The sequence below is a fragment of the Ptiloglossa arizonensis genome, chromosome 5, assembly GCF_051014685.1.
Source record: "Ptiloglossa arizonensis isolate GNS036 chromosome 5, iyPtiAriz1_principal, whole genome shotgun sequence".
Lineage (NCBI taxonomy): Eukaryota > Metazoa > Arthropoda > Insecta > Hymenoptera > Colletidae > Ptiloglossa > Ptiloglossa arizonensis.
Window position 1 is genome coordinate 9,090,541 of NC_135052.1, and position 16,593 is coordinate 9,107,133.

At 36.7% G+C, this 16,593-nt stretch overlaps 1 protein-coding gene across 3 annotated transcripts in view; it reads right to left on the reverse strand.

The window, feature by feature from the left end:
* Window positions 1-14,968, reverse strand: part of LOC143146541 (uncharacterized) — a 75,727-nt gene extending 60,759 nt beyond the window's left edge. For all 3 annotated transcript variants that reach the window (XM_076310905.1, XM_076310904.1, XM_076310906.1), the window contains exons 1-2: window positions 14,707-14,968; window positions 11,288-11,741 (exon numbers count right to left, since the gene is read on the reverse strand). The gene's annotated coding sequence lies outside the window, so the exon portion shown is untranslated. The remainder of the gene's footprint in view (window positions 1-11,287; window positions 11,742-14,706) is intronic.
* Window positions 14,969-16,593: the final 1,625 nt, after the last annotated feature.

The following is a 16,593-nucleotide window of genomic DNA, read 5'->3' on the forward strand; positions in this document are numbered from 1 at the left end:
TTAAGTCCGCAAACGTGCGATTGTAAGGTAACTGCTTAACACATAAATGGACGAAGTATTGAAATCTTCGATCCTGTGAAACGCTGAGGATAAGCGCGGTAATACACAAAGACGATTGCATAGAAAATGTCAGAGTTGGGTGCGCCGATAGTAAATGTTTGTTGTGCACTATTATGGAGCAATGCAACGCGAAATGTAAACCGCGCGCAGGCCCTCTCGAGATTGCTTAGCCGAAATGTCGCGTCTAAGCGAAATTTCGTATCTAGCGTCTATTGGAATTAGTCGAAGCACGTCGAATAGAGGAAATGCTCGACACGGAAACATTTCTGTGAATTAAACATGGCAGCTGCTAACTGAATAATTTATTAGAATGTAATTTACTCACCAACGTACACTCGATGTAACTAACGTATATACGTACATGTTTAAATTGCAATATCGTTTGTTCGCTGAAAGAGTAACGCAACTGTATACGTACCGTCGTTCGATCGGACTTCCGAATTTACGTGTTATCGTCGCAAAAGTTTTTCACCTTTTGATAACAAAAAAAAAAAAAAAAATACTCGTTTCCGAGAAAAACAATTTCAAAACTGCTCTTGGACGCACGCGTGATTTATGGAAATTCTCGCGACGCGCGTGTTTACGGTGTTCGTAAACAATGCGTAGAGATAATAAATTTATAACCAGAAGGACTACTTTTTTTTATAATTATCTTCGTAAACGCAAGAAGGACGTTTACAGAGATCCGTGGATAAGAGACGTTGTTTCTCTTTTATTTATTTCACTCGTGGTATTCGTTATCGTGTTGAAGAATGAATCGAACGGAGAGTGGAAAAATGCGGGTGAGCCGAAACGGAGGTAAAAATTTGATTTGAAGAAAATCTCGACGTTCATCGATCGTTATTTTCATTCGATTTTCCATCGTAAAATTATCTCCTCGTCGATTATGCGACTTGTCACGAGACATCCTGTATTGGAAATATTGTACAGCTCTTTGAGCGAGCAACGGTAATCCAAGGGCAGGGAATGGTAGAGACGTAGGTGCGCCAAAGCGTTTAGAGTGAAATAAAGTCTACATGTACGGACTGAAACCGTAATCCCGCCAACAGAGCCAGTCTCTTGACCTGACATTTAATGCTGTTACACAAGTTGCAGTGCTCGTTGCTCTTTGTTTGCAAAGATCGTGCTAATTATCGAAATGACAAGGCAAAGGGAGAAACGAGTCAACGATCCCATCGCATTGTACAAAGTGCAAACGATACATCTTTCCTTTGAATTTTGTTATCGCTCCGCTGTTAGAATTGTTTTCACGGAGACCTGTGGATTTCGAGAAACGATCGAGAACACAAGGAAACTCTGCGACGAAAATTGAAAAACGAGATAACGTGTGTAATTTTAACTAGGCGTTTATTCATTCGCACGAAGCATTTGTATTCGGTGATTATCATAATACAAAAATAATTCTAGGAGTGAAACCATCGAAGATAATACATTTAACAAATAACCAGAAGCAATGTTTACCGGGTAGCTTCTAAATTGCTTAATTTAAACAAAATTTATGCTACCCGAGCGCTCGTAATTAAAATTGAAGTTCGTAAGAATTTTTCTGACCGAACCATGTAAAACAAGGCGAAAGATATTTACTTTTGTATTTATTTGTTTACATACGTGGATGGTAATAGGTAATAATACTCAAAAGCGTAACGATACATAATTTACTATCTCGGATATATTGTCTCGTGAGGAATAAAAACTACAACATCGAGTACTCTTTCTCACTGTTGCAGTGTCCGTTTCCGCTAAACAATTAAGTATCATGTTACCACGGAACTGGAAAATAATTCCCTTCCTTTGAAATCGTATTCGTCTTGAACACATTATGCGTTGAAACTATAATAATTTGACATGTGTGCACCAATTATTTTCCTCTGCATTTATTCAAGCAGTTTTTTTTCTTAAGCCATTATCAACTACTGTAAGTTACGTTTTCAACATTTAAACTAAATCTTATAGTCGCGTACAATTATCAACTTGTACTCCAAGTTGTATAAATTTGAAATTTATTGACATCACAATTTTCCCTTTTAATTATATTACTCTCGTCGAATATATTCATCCTTGCTACACGGATAAGATGATCTTTAATAAATATTTCTCGTTACTCGACCAGTCTTTCAGGGTAAGGAATTTTCTCTTTCTTGCTCATTTAAAAGTCATCTCTCCTATTAACTCAACACACCGATTTAAATGTTTTGTTCCAATTCGCAGACGTCCATCGTCTCCTCGATTCAATAAAATTCGTTATTAAAGTTTCTTTTCATTCCTATTAAATTGCTGATAAATTTCATCGATAAAGAAATATAATTTAAAGTGCTCTGTTAAACTGCGAACCTATCGCTCGATGGAAAATTCGTTTGCATTCTTTTCAGGCTTGTTAAACCGAAATCCTGCGATTCGAGTACCGTGTAAATCGGTAGCTGTTGGGTGTTCTACGATTTCGATTCGGTCGAGTGGCTTTTATTCGTCATTCTTTTGCCCCGGAGAATAGCTTTCGTTTGCATGCGATCGAGACTGTCGATTATCGTTGCGATTCAACCGGGCAGGCCTGAATGACTTATGGGATCAGAAATTAAAAATTATAATACCCACGGGTCGCGTATTGCGTAGGTCATTGAGAGTGTCACGCGTGACGTGGGAACGTGTGTACGCGAAGGTATGTCAGAGAAAATACGACGGAAACACGTACAGGCCTAAGGTACCCGCGAGGAGAAAGAATGAAAGGGAAGGGGCGTCCATGGAGGGGAATCCACGAGGTGGGGGAACAAAAGAGCGTACAATCCAGTCAATAATTTTCCTAATTTCTTCTTACCCGACCGGGAAGCTGAATTACGGTGTGGGAAAAACTGTTACTGAAAACTCACTTGAGAAACGCAACGTTCCATTCTTTAACAGATTATGCGGTATTAAAATAATAACGGTACTCGGTTCGTTCAACATTTTCGTAAGTTTAAAGGCCGCGTTGAAATGAATCGTTGATGGACCAACCACCGATTCAAATTATAACAAAGTTACCTTAGGTAACAATTGAAATGGTTTATTACTCGTATAAGTTCCGTATAAATGGATAGAAATTACATTGTTTTGCTCCAAATTGATCGAACTTTGACTTCTGTACTTCTGTAACTTCTTTTGTGTAAATTAATAGAAATTTAGAATTAATGTTAAAATGTTTGTTATTTTCTTGTATCGTGGATAATGTATTGGGAAAAATGTTTTCATTATTTCAATAGGGTTTTTGTAACCCCGTATGAAAATTTGTAAAAGCATATATTGCCGTTTTAATTATTGTGAAATAATATTTGTCGGCGGATTGTAAGGAGAGTGGAGGATAGGATCCTGAAGGATGACAAAGAATACATTCTACGCATAACTTCGAGCTGACGCGACAGCTTTTATAACTATACAATTTCCTCAAACGCTTCGACTTGCGGAATTCCTAATCCTTTATACTTTGCGAGTAACATTGAAATTAATATCTTTTTTTAACTTAAAATTTTGTGAAAAAACTCCTACCATTTTAGGTTGTAACTTTTTGTGTTCATTTACTTCGAATAGGAATTAGTATTTATCGTTAAAAGAAAGTAACATACATCAACTGAGAATATTCAACCTTGTGAATGATTGAGAAATTTCTTTTCGATCAATGGTGCAATTGTGTTCGTCTCGTTTATGTATTTCACCGAACGACTGTGATAAAAAAGTTGCATGGAAATGGGTCACATCTTAAATCAAGGACTATAATAAAATCAACGAATGTCACGAACAGTGAACGTATTAAAATTTATAATGAATCGCAGGTAGGGGATAGAAATTCAAAATTGGATGTATTTTTAAGATGGTGCTCGAGAAAACTAAAGAAGAAGAAAAAGTGTACTGTTCGTCGGTCCAAATCTCGAATTCGCTGGACACAGCTAAAGATATTTATCAGCGGAGATTAAAACGGGACTCTCTGTGTGTAACTGCATATATTTAACTTTCTTGCTACGTACAGGTACGCAAACATATTCGGATACCGTAAGTTTCGGGACCGGTCAACGAACACGACGAACAGCATCCAACACGCGAGAAGAATTAATACAACGAAGTTTTATTTTATTATTTCTTTCGGTATATATACGTATGATTTTCAAAAAATGAAAAACATTGCTTGTATAACGTTTGGACAAATTTTTACGATGACTTTATACTTGTCGAATTTATTGTACGAGTTTAACCATTTAGCATTATGCAATCTTGAAACGTTCTTAAAGGTTGCTGTTTAAAAATTAAATATTTTTATTCAACATCTACTGTGCCCTCTTTCAAAAATGATGACATATTGTAATCTTTCAATGATAACGTACAAAGAAATGTTTTTCGCGACTTCGCGTTATACAAATTATAACGCAATTGGGCGATGCCAAAAATAATTTTGCTATCTTAACGTTTTTGTATAATGTTTAAAATTTCTTTATCCTTAATTTCAGTACGCAGTTAATATAATAAATGGCTCGTCTGCTTACGTAGATGTTGCTTCTTCGAATACTTCAATAAAGTATTATAAATAAAGAGACTTATGAAATTATTTGTTATAATATAATAAAGAAATTATTTCGTATACATTTCTAATAAACAATTATTTTTGTTATATTTTAATATATGAACGTATAAAATATACGATATATGCAATAAATATATGAAAAGTATAAGTATAGTACGTATAAAACATTTAAAAAATATATAATTTCTACTATTTTATCCGTGTGTAACATTTATATACAAGATTTTTATCATTTTATACGTTTAACAGGTCATGTGTTCGTATCGTTGATACGAATTTCGAACGTGATAAGAATAAATGAAGGTTAAGAAGGTTTTCAACGATAATGACGATATCGAGGTACACATCGATGTGTACACAAAATTTTACAATTTATACATAAATATTTGATATTTAAGTCTACAGGTATCAAAATAAAAAGTCATATTTATTTATCTTCACTATTTAGCAAACTATTGCATTGATAACTACAGTATATAAAATAAGAATTGGTTTTAATTAAATCATCGCTCTGTATCTCTGTGTCGTATACAATATATAAACTTTATACTGTACTATCTTTCAAATTAATGAACGTTTTAACGTGACAATTTTAAATATTTAATGGTATTACTCATATTGAATGACTTCAAACTAATGAATCTGCCCTGAGTCATAATTTAAACATCGTTTTCTGATTTCCATTATAGAATATCAGCAATTTAAGTAGCGTCACATTCGTGCGAATGTTTATAAAATATTTGATAAACGAAGCAAAGATGTTAGCTATCAATATCCGACGAGAAAAGGTTTCTACAAATAACGCATCGAATTGAATAATTATCACGATACTCGTTGCAAATAAGATTTTTTCTTCATATTTCATCTCAAACTCGTTAACGAATACAGAAAGAAAAAGTTCGTGTTAAATTTGTAAAAAGAAGTCGATCGTAAAAAATCGAACAAATTCAGAAACAAGGTTCAGGTATCTTAAATTATTAATTGTAGTCACGAAAATGTTCATACATCTCCTTCAATAGCAGAAAACAGCTATTTACAAATCACTCATTTACATACAAATTGTAAGTTTTGAATAAATTTTATGGTGTATAGCGTAGAAAGGAATTTCTAAAGAAGGCTTTGAACCCTCGTACTGACAAAAGATAACACTTGTAAAAAGATATGTTTTCTCTGACTAGCAATGTACTCAACCATTCGTAAAGAATATAAAGCAATTCTTTGGTATTACAATTAGCGACAATAATTAAAGAATACAGTAAATAACAAAAAGTTTTCTCAAGGGTTGAGTCAGACTTATTAAAACCACCTAAAGCCGTACTCTCGCTTGTGTCTGATCACATACTTGAACGTAGAATTTAATATATCTCCAATTAAAATAAGTTTGTTCAGCGAAAAGACCATCTCCCTCCCTTATCAACTACATCATTTTCAAATTAAAGATATATTCTTTCGCAACAATTTTTAATTTTAAATCACGAAGATCCAAAGTAGAGTTGAAAAGATTTTTACGACAACTATCGACAAATAAAGGGAATTGCTTGTTCACGACTAGAGAAATCGATACTACTTTTAACCCACGAATAAAAAAAAGAATAGAGTCGACTACAATATCTCCTAAAAAGTTGTCTCGTTTACTTTCCCAAAAAGTAATCATCATCGTTTCCTGAAATTGTTGTTATTGTGTTAACATTACGCTAGCTATCTCTGTTCCTCGTTCTCGTTCCCGATTTATACAAAGACAAACAAGCCGAAGACACTTCGCTGTTTAGCGAATAAATTTCACCTGCCTGTCTGAGATGTTGTCTGAGATGTTGTCTGAGAATTTCCACGGAAACATTGTATGCATCGCAACTGCTTCGAAGAAAAACAATGAGTGTACAAGAAAGAGAAAGAGAGGATCAGCGAAGTGAGCGACGATTTGTCTTATCGAAGTTTCACATAATTTCTACCCAAAGTTAACTCAAGACGCTCGATATGCTTCGATTGAAACAAATATAATATACTTAAAATAATTGAGAAATAATTTCTATATCCGAGACTTCATATTTTGTACACACATCTATTTTTATTTCTTGTCGTTAAATGATCACGACTGCAATCCGGATTTTTGACTCCGTGCATAATTTTGAAACGATACCTTGTATCGTTCCCTTCCATTTTGTTAATTCCTTTGCTAGACTACACCGCGAAATCATTCCACAACGGTGAAAAAAAAAAAACCCACCGCAGATGACTCAGCCGCGTGTTCGCAACTTTCTAACGTCATTTACACGCTCGCGAACCCGTGTCCAATCGCGCTTACGTGCAACTAGACACAAAGATGACCAATTTGTCCTAAATCGGTACGATTCTTCGAAGATATCCTTTGTTTTCACTGAATATGAACTAGATTTTCCATAAACACGGAACAAGAATCGGCGCAAATAAAATATCCGAACGACTGTTGTGTACTTGGAACCGATAATGTTTTGCAGTCAGTTGAGATATCTGTTCGGTATATTAATTCTTACTTCAAATTTTCTTTTTGTAGTTCAGTATAACGCTTGTGGAAAATTGACTTTCTTTTTCGATCACAAATTCGGTTCGTGTACAATAAAATGAAGAACACCTCGAACTCCTCGAGAACTTTCAAGAACTCCTCGTTTATCGATTTTTTAATTTAAACACTATTCAGAAGCATAGAAGAAATATTGTTCTTGTTGTTGAAAAATGGTACGATTCGTATGAATAACCTTCTAATTTTTTCCTAATTTTGTTAAGATCTCGAACCTATTACCAATGAAACGAATGGAGTTTTTTATCAAATAGTTTGATATTAGACTTTTTGGTCGTTAACAAGACTGTGTACGTGCAATATTTATCTATCCAATAAACAGACAAGTAAAATAAAATCTTTTCTAACGTAAGTATATCGATGAACCGTACGAACGTTTGCGGCAGATTTAGAAAACCATGACTTCTGATATGGCCATGACTTAATTCAGCCATTTCACCTTCAGATTAACATTACGTAACAAGATTTGCCACTCTAAGTTTTCAGCAGTGTCCTAAGGATTCACGGAAGTTTCGTTTCTTGAAAATTAGAAGGTCGCTGAAATTCTTTACTATTTTTCACGTCGACGCGCTAATTAAATAAGTTTGACGCGTGAAAAGGTTATTAAAAAGCTGCAGAAAAGATTTTTTCCATGTACTTTTTATACGTAACATTCAAAGCAGTTGTCGAGCTTCGTGATGGAAAATTGCTACTTTGATAAAATCTCCTTCACATTTTTCCTAACGAGCCATTCAAAGCAGAATCACGCCAAATCCAATTACACTAATTTGACGATTTTCTTCGTGCGGTATTTCAATAAGAAGGACTCTCCAACCTGTTACTTTTGGCTTTTTCGTGACTCTCTAAAACCGAACGTTCAACTATATTTCGCGTTGAAGTCTTTGCTTTGTACATTAATTGCTTTTTCAACGGCTAATAACGAAAGTAGATTTTATTATCGAAACAATATGCGCCAATGTTCATTGGTACAACCTAAAATCTATACCGTATTTCGTAGCTAAAATTCTCCATATTGATCAAATTTGCCGGAAAGACATAATTCTTAGTTCGAACCAATAAACATTCGTAGAAAGTTTCGTCAAAATCGGTGTCTGACGATCGACGATAGAATAATACTTAACTTCCCTTAAGTAACGTTATAAACCAGTCACCATTTTAAAATATCGCTAAAGTTTACATTGGAAAGCTAATAAATAATTTACTGCAACGTTTGTAAGTAATTCCAGCGAAAGCTGTTACACAAATGTTAATTAGAAATGACGTATAATAAGTCCTTCGCAAAATGTCCTCTTGAAGTTTGTTCCCTCTGATCGGTCGCTTTATTCGCTAAATATTATTCACGTACACGATAACGTTAATATTAATTCAACGATCGATCGAATGATCGTTTCGCGTACCGCGAAGATATACAAAATGGTGAATCAAATATTCGTTTGTATCGATACCGATACGATCGAGCTGAAACTATTCAACTATTTCTAGTATTTACCCGGTGAATTTTCCCTCCGACTGTACACGTTTGGTCTTTTCGATCTTATCTCGGTATACGGTGAAAATATCTAGATCTCAATTTCGATCTTCTCATTTGTTTTCACTTTCGTACCTCCTCGCGGGCACGTTTCCGGTAAAAATTTCGATAGATCGCGCTATGATCGGGTCGTTCTTCGATAAAGTGTTTCACGAAGTACGCAAGGTTGTCCACGAAACTCGTATTTTCGGTCGAAGATACGAGACGACGGGTCCCACGAAGCGACACGACGCGGCGTGTAATATTGTCGGTGTATTTTAATAATCTTTATCGATCGAGCGAAGAAGACGTAAATAGGTGCACGAATGAACGACTCGCGTTATAACGGTTTGTAGGACTTGTCACGACCCGTATTGTACTTTCTATTGACCGACTAGACCACGCTGGAAACCGATCCTTGAATAAGTCGGGACCGCTTACACGGTCATCCAGTTTTCTTTCTTCGAGGGATACTCGCGGTTAAACTTTGCGGTCGATTGCCCTCGCAGTTTCCACGTCTTATTTTTAACTCTTTGCAACGACGCCGAGGAACTAATCTCGTGTCTGTGCAACATCCACGAGAACCGAGGATCGACAGCTTTTTAGATACCTGCCCGAGAATCGGTGAAGCGCGTTTAACACGTTGAGAAGATTTCATGGGGCTTTTCCCTGACCGCCGCTCTGGGTCTTTATTATTTATTTTTTTTTATCGTTTACGCTGTTAACTCGTTACCTTTATTTTTACCAGAAGTTTCCGTAGAGGCCAGTTTCGAACATACATCGGATCTCTCTGCGTAGCGTTGTTTGTATTCGTTTAAAACGGCCGTTTGTATTTTCACGAGCCGCTCTACGCGTCGCAATGCTTTTTCGAAGCTTTATTTATTTAACCAACAAAAATTCCCTACACCTTCAACAATTCTTCGTCGCGTTCACATCGCGGACAAATTACGTCATATTCGCATTCGTTGCAAGCGAAACGAGTTAGCTCGTCTTTAATTGTTTCTAACTGCACAGTCGCACACGCAGGAAGCGGTTTCTCGTCGAGAAACGACCCAGTTAACCGGTTAATTATTTTGGACAGTCTACAAACAAGTTCGAAATTACATTAGAAGAGTGGCCAATACGGAAGAATCATCGCGAGAATAGAAAGATTTACGAACTGATACAATAGCGACTGAACTTCAATTACGGTGACTTTAATTAGTAATTTTAAATTCGCTCGTTAACGATACATATTCTTGAGCACCAGTTCCTTTCGAGCTGTAATTACAGATGCGATTTCAACCTCGTCGGAACACGCAATAGTAATTGATACAAACAATTGGAAAACGGAAGTTTCCAAAATGTTGGGGATCGTTAATTTTAACTGGGAAGGTGGTACCTCTATTTTTTCAATTTTAACGATTCGACTACTTTTTCAATACTTTCGTAATTCCAACCTTTCCCGAATTTCTAATTCACGACTTGCACAACCACCATTCGGATGTTTTTGTTCCAAATCGATATTTAATGAAAAAACAGACAGAAAAATACAGAGAGGCATTCCTCTCCGCTAGAAATCATAATTTGTAAAAGTGGAAACCGCGCTACTTCATTGGGAAACACACTATCGTGTTGTTGCAATTTTCTTTGCCAACATCTACCACATCTTGTACCTTTTAATCATTATTTCTGAAACTATTCTCTTTCTTTCGAAGCGGTCGGGCAACTCGAAACATCGAATCAAGTAATAAATCAAATTTTATCACGGAAATCGACATCCGATCTCGCAAGGATCCGTAAAATCCCCCCCTCCCCTATCCCTTCCCAAATTTTGAAGAAATTTCTTTTTTTTTTTTTTTACAAGTTCGTAGAGGGAGAAAAAATAAGAAAAAAAAAATACTACGGTAAGTCGAGTTCAAGAGGTGAAACTACCATTCGAAGTTTCACATCTCTGATGTTATCTTAAAAGCTTCTGGACATGCGATAACGTCACAATTGAAATTTGTTGCTCGCGATTCGCGACTAGGAGTCATCCTCGCCAGTGTTTATGTATCTTCGATCCGAACGACCTTAATTTTCAAGAGTGCGAGACACCGTCGTACTAGAAGGTTTAGCAAACAAATTCTTTGTAGTTTTATCAACAAGGAAAATTTCCAATCGTTCGTGCCGTAACCGTATCCACGAGCCCAGATTGCAACAACAGATAACCGAGTCGACCGTTATCTTTCGATGCAACACGTGTTCACGTACTCGGTTACGGTACAAACAACTGCAAATTTCCTCGTTCGATAATTACCAACTTGCAAAATATATTCACACTGTTATTCCGCCCAGTCATAAATTTGTTCAAATGGACGAAATGTTGCGTCTAAAAATCCTACCAGGTGCCCGACTCTCAAAATTGTGTATCATTTTCAAGACGACGAGAAATATTCGAATCGAATCGTAAACAAAACGTACATATATCGCGAATCAACCTCGTTGATCACTTTGCACCGAAGAATCGAACGAATGTTTCTCCTCGAACCGTGTCAACGATACCCGCGACGATCGATCGTTTAGAAAATCTGAAGCGCAAAATTCTCGCGAAAATACCCCGCTGAAATAATAGGCAAGGTGAAAAAATTCAGTTTTCTCCACTTACTACGAGTAGATCCGAACGTCCTGTTGATCAAGGCGGAAGCAACGAGTCCGCATTATTCTCTCTGTCTCTTTTCCACACGGGCCTCTTCCTCTTCGCTCGTGGCCACGAGAGAGTAGCCTTTCGAAGCCTGCCGGTCACGCTTGTCCACGCGTTCTCTGTCTTCCTTTCTTTTCCTGTTCCCTTCACTCTTCTCTCTTTCTTCCGCTGTCTGGCGACAGTCTCTTCTCTCCTTCGCTCCCTTTTCGCCCCCTCTTTCTCCCACCTCGATCTCCCTCTCGCTCTTTTTCTTTCCCCTTCTCACCGTTCTCTCTCTCTCTCTCTCTCTTTTTCTCTCTGTCTTTCCCTCGATTACGCGTTGCCACTACACCCGCGGGCCACAATACAGGTTACCCATGGCGACGCGTTTCCCTGACACTTGCGCGTAGCTCTGTCTCTTCCTGATACCAGCCGCGATCTACGAAATATATCCGTCCCTTTAATCCGTTTGCATCCGCGAATCCGGTGATCAGCGAATCGTGTTCTCTTTGTTCTGTTCGTTTGCATCCGTCGCCCGGCGTCGTTGGAACGCTCGAGGCCGACTGCAGTTTTGATGCATTGCACCACGGGTTAATTTCGCCGGCGATGCGATCGAGTCGGGGAAACAGGAGCACCGCCGGCACGGGGTTTCAGAGGCGGACACCGTGGGTCGCGGTGGGCGCGACCATTAGCAAAACAATAACTGATCGTTAATTATCGACCATTAATTCCACGCGGAAAACTACAAGTAACACCACCGGCTGGCCGAGCAACTTGAACAATCGCGCGCGGTTCTCGTTAACCCTTTTAATCGCTGCGCCCGATTATACTTACTTCAAATTGCTCGAGTCAAAGAAAACATCGGTAACGATAAATAAATATTTTCAGTTTCCTCGGCTCGAATTTTGTACACCTTTATTCAATTTTGATACGTATTCGAGAGTATCGTGCGAATGAACTGTGACATTCAATACCGTGGCTTTTTCTAACGTCGATTAATTCAGCAGCGAAAAGGTTAAAACGTATTCCTACGTGTGGGAATCATGACGACTACCTCGGCGTGTCTAGAATAAAATTGAATCGCGAAATATTTCTTCATTCGGGACGAAAAGTTGAGTTTCTAGGAAACGTATTGTTTCGAACAATTGAAGATATTGTTATACATTTCTGGATTCGTTTCAAATCGATCGACGATCGTTTCGACCGAGTCGATTATTTCTTTATTTCGACTGCCGAATCTATGCCATTCGACTACTACCAAAATGGATACGCGTGAAAAGAATTCACGCATATTAAACGGCTTACTTAAGAGAAAGCTTTCTAATTGAATGTAGAAAAATTAATTTTATATACCAGAACGTATTAACAAGGATTTATATAATACCCCAGAAGGGAGGTCTGAGATAAGATTGAAGCGTTTGAAATAATTGAATAAATAATTTAAGACGTGCAGTCTCTACCACTACAATGAATTTTTGGTTGCAATAATAAACCGATATCTACTTTAAAGAGATGGCAGTAACGTAAGAAAAAAAAATACGAATACTCTTAAATGACGTTTAAAGTCATTTTCTACCGAAGTCATTAACGATTATAAAAACATTGACAATAGTTTGATATACTTTTTATATATCGTTAAGAAAATGACAAGTATAATTAAATCCTATTAAACGCTATTAGTCACTAACGATCGACTATTTTATAAAAGAATAACCTTTTAATTCCGTGTAAATTTTTTTAAACAAACATACTTGGCCAAACTTTGTCATCGCGACGTTCTTATTATTGTTGTATTTTTCTATATTACAATTGGTATCCTGAAAATAAAAGTAGTCTTGGAAGATTTTCTTTCGCGAACAGCGCTGGCAAGTAATTGTCATTTTGTTTTTTTTAACAAAACGTCGAGTCGCTACTACTTTTGACGTAATAGTGACTTGACAAAATATAGCGATACTAATAGGTCACGAAGATTTAGTTGAGGTTTTAATTAAGCACAAACGATCAAAAATATGCTCTTTTCTAGATCGAAGCAATAATATAATCACCCTTGAATATTCTTCTACTTGGAGTAGTCGATGATTATAATAAACATTTATCTAACAAGTCGTGTTTGGAAATGTACAAGAGATAAATAAACAGAGTATTAATATCTAATTAAGTTCAAGATTTCGAGCATATCGATTCTCTGACTCGTTTTGATACGAACGAATGAAAAATTGCCTCGAGATTAGGTTTACATTATCAATAAACAATAAGTGCCAGTCAAATCTTAAATTTTTCGTAAATAAGAATGCCTTCTGTGTTTAATCCGGACCTCAACACCTCGATGATCGATACTTACAAATAGTATCTATTAAAAAGATGTGTAATTTCTGAAAATTAATTGTACACGATTAACCATGCTTGTTTATCAGTTTACAAGATTTTTTTCGCAATACGTTCGATAAATACACGTTTCGAGTAGATGTATACGTGATCGATCGATCGATTATATCGCGTTTAAATGAACTTTCTGTACTTATCTTATTTACAATCGCAATGGTTGTAATTAACCGTGCCCGTTTATTATCCTACTCTCTTAGCGAAATGTTTGTAAAAACGTTCGTCGAAGCGTTATTAAGTGACGATAGCTCGTACAATCGTGACGAAATGAAAAAGTTTTCTTTCAAGGTAACTTGTTGCGCGGTGAATTTAAATCTATGAATTTTCCAACCGTTAAAAATTAGCTCCGTTATTAACCGGGGTGAATATCGACTCGCGCAATTATTTTGTCGCGGACATTATGATAAGGTCATCGCGAAAAGCACTATAAATTAATCGTCGGAAAGGAAATATTCAGAGAAGCTCGACAAACAAAGAGGTTAATTATTAGAGAAGTTAGTCGCTGCCGACGGATGAATTGGACGAAATTGCACGGCTGATTGTCAATCCTACTCGTCTAAGTAACCAAGCGTTGAATTTCAAACTAACAACTCTCTACAGAGGGAAGATCTCGTTTCGACGGCGTTATCAGAACCGTGAAATATTTTCTTATTGAAAAATGTTCGAAACAAATTTCATTCTCCGACTTTAATTCGAGAAACGGAGAAATTTCGATGACGCGTTCAAAAATTTCACCAATGTCAATGTTACACGTTCAAAAAACATTTATTCCCGCGCGACAATATTTTTCTTCGATCGCTCGTAAAAAATAAACGAATTTTCAAAATGTCCCCGTGCGCCGAGTAAAGTTCACGGAACCCCCCCAACCCCTCCCCCGCTCCGGTTCGAGCAACGGAAAAAGTGACAGAAAAAGCATAATAAAAAGAATGACGGGGCTCGTAGGTGAAACGATCGCATTGACCGGAAAAACAACGTTCGCTTTCTCGTCGAGTCGGACAATGATTTTTCAAAACTCCGCAAACCTTTGCTTTTGCCAAAAACCAGGTAGGAACAATCTTCGTGTATTCGTGATCGCTGGATGCAAACGAATTAATGACGCGTTTCCGAGCTCTGTCTCTGTGTAGAAATGTCACGTTATATATCGGCTGTCGTGCACACTCGACAGGTAATTTTCGAGTTCGCGTAAATTTTCGGACTCGAACGATTCGGAGCGCGAGCGACTACCGTCGAATACCACGATACGCATCACACGACGCTCGGCGCGAGACTGACGACGCGAGTGGTGCACACAAGTGTGCAGTTTCGGAGCGTCTCGTCGTCTACCAATCAGTACCGCGGATTCTTGCGCTAGCTACGCGTCCACGTATGCGCGGTGAGTACCCGCTTGTCGATCACGAGCCTCTGACAGCAATGTTAACAATGCTGATTCACGGAACGGAAAGGAATAATCGAAGGGATTGTTAACATGGTTCCGTGTCGCGTAGGACAACCGCTGACCCAGGATGAACTTCACGTTCAGATCGATCACGATCTTTCTTACCGAAACGTATCCGCGTATCTTACTTCCGTTCCAAAGAAATATAGCACTTTATATTTTATAATTTAGATTTCCTTCGGTGGGTAAAAATTGATCCTTAACACGAATATCGAATAAATGTGTTACAATTGATTGAAATCCATTTGGAGAAGTCCTCGCTTATAAACGCGAACACTACTCGAATGTACGGAAAGTTTCATCGATTATCTGTAAGAATAAATATTCTACCACCTTCTGTGAACAATATACCCTATGATGTACCTACGTTTTATAGTTTTTATAACAACTGCCAGTTTAATCGTACGAACGCAGAGGTGGGAAAAATTGTGTTTCGAATAAAAGACGACGAATAAAAACAACGTACGGTGACGTTTATTCGACTGGGCAGTTGCTCGGATAAATGTTTACTCGTTCAATGTGAGATGTAATGTGCTGCAATTCGAATTTTTCTTTTTATTCGACAAGCAACGAATAAAAAATTGTTCAACTTTCATTGGTTATCCGAGATTTTTGTTGGATAAGAATATGGATATTTGTTGAATTGAAAAATCATTAAACTGTGAACATGTTAATACAATCGGGTATGTTGTATAGTTGTATAGAGCAGATATGTTGTATAGCAGTGAACAATGTGGGTAAAATCAATGGGTATATAATATTATGTGACATACAGTCATGTTGAAAATTGTAACACTTCAAACATTTCGTTTTCCTTGGTTAACAAAAGGAAAATGAAATGAAATATTTAGGGCTTTTTATATCGCTGTAATCTATATACTTCGATTTCATCTTTAACTTGTCAGAGATCTTGTTGCTACATTTTAAACAACAGTTTCAGCTGTTTATAAATAAATTTCTTAATGTCATTTTAAAATAGTTTTTCATTGGTGGGGTGTAGCATTGGAGGTCATAAACATAACTGGTCGTGCAGGGTCATGTAGATAGTTTGATAATGATCTATTCCGCGTACTCCATTGAATATAAATATCATGTTAATTCATTATAACCATTCCTCGCTAGAATAGTGACAAGTTCGATACGTCTCCTATGTTTTTCGATTCTCATTAACTTGATGTAATTCAACGAACAAAAGAAATATTATAAAAGAAGAAAATAATTAAATATCATTCAATTTTAATTGTAATGGTATAATTATTATTTGCATTAGAACACGATAAATTGTATTAAATACACTCAGAAGTAATAAAAATTAATAATAAACGCGATTTCAATTAGAGCTCTTATTAGAAATCTGAAAATTAATACCTGTTTCAAAGATTTCGTTTTAATATTTCCCAAAATTTTAACGATCTTAAATATAATTGAGACTATTTAACGTTGAGTAACGAATAAAAAGTTGTTCGTCTTTTAC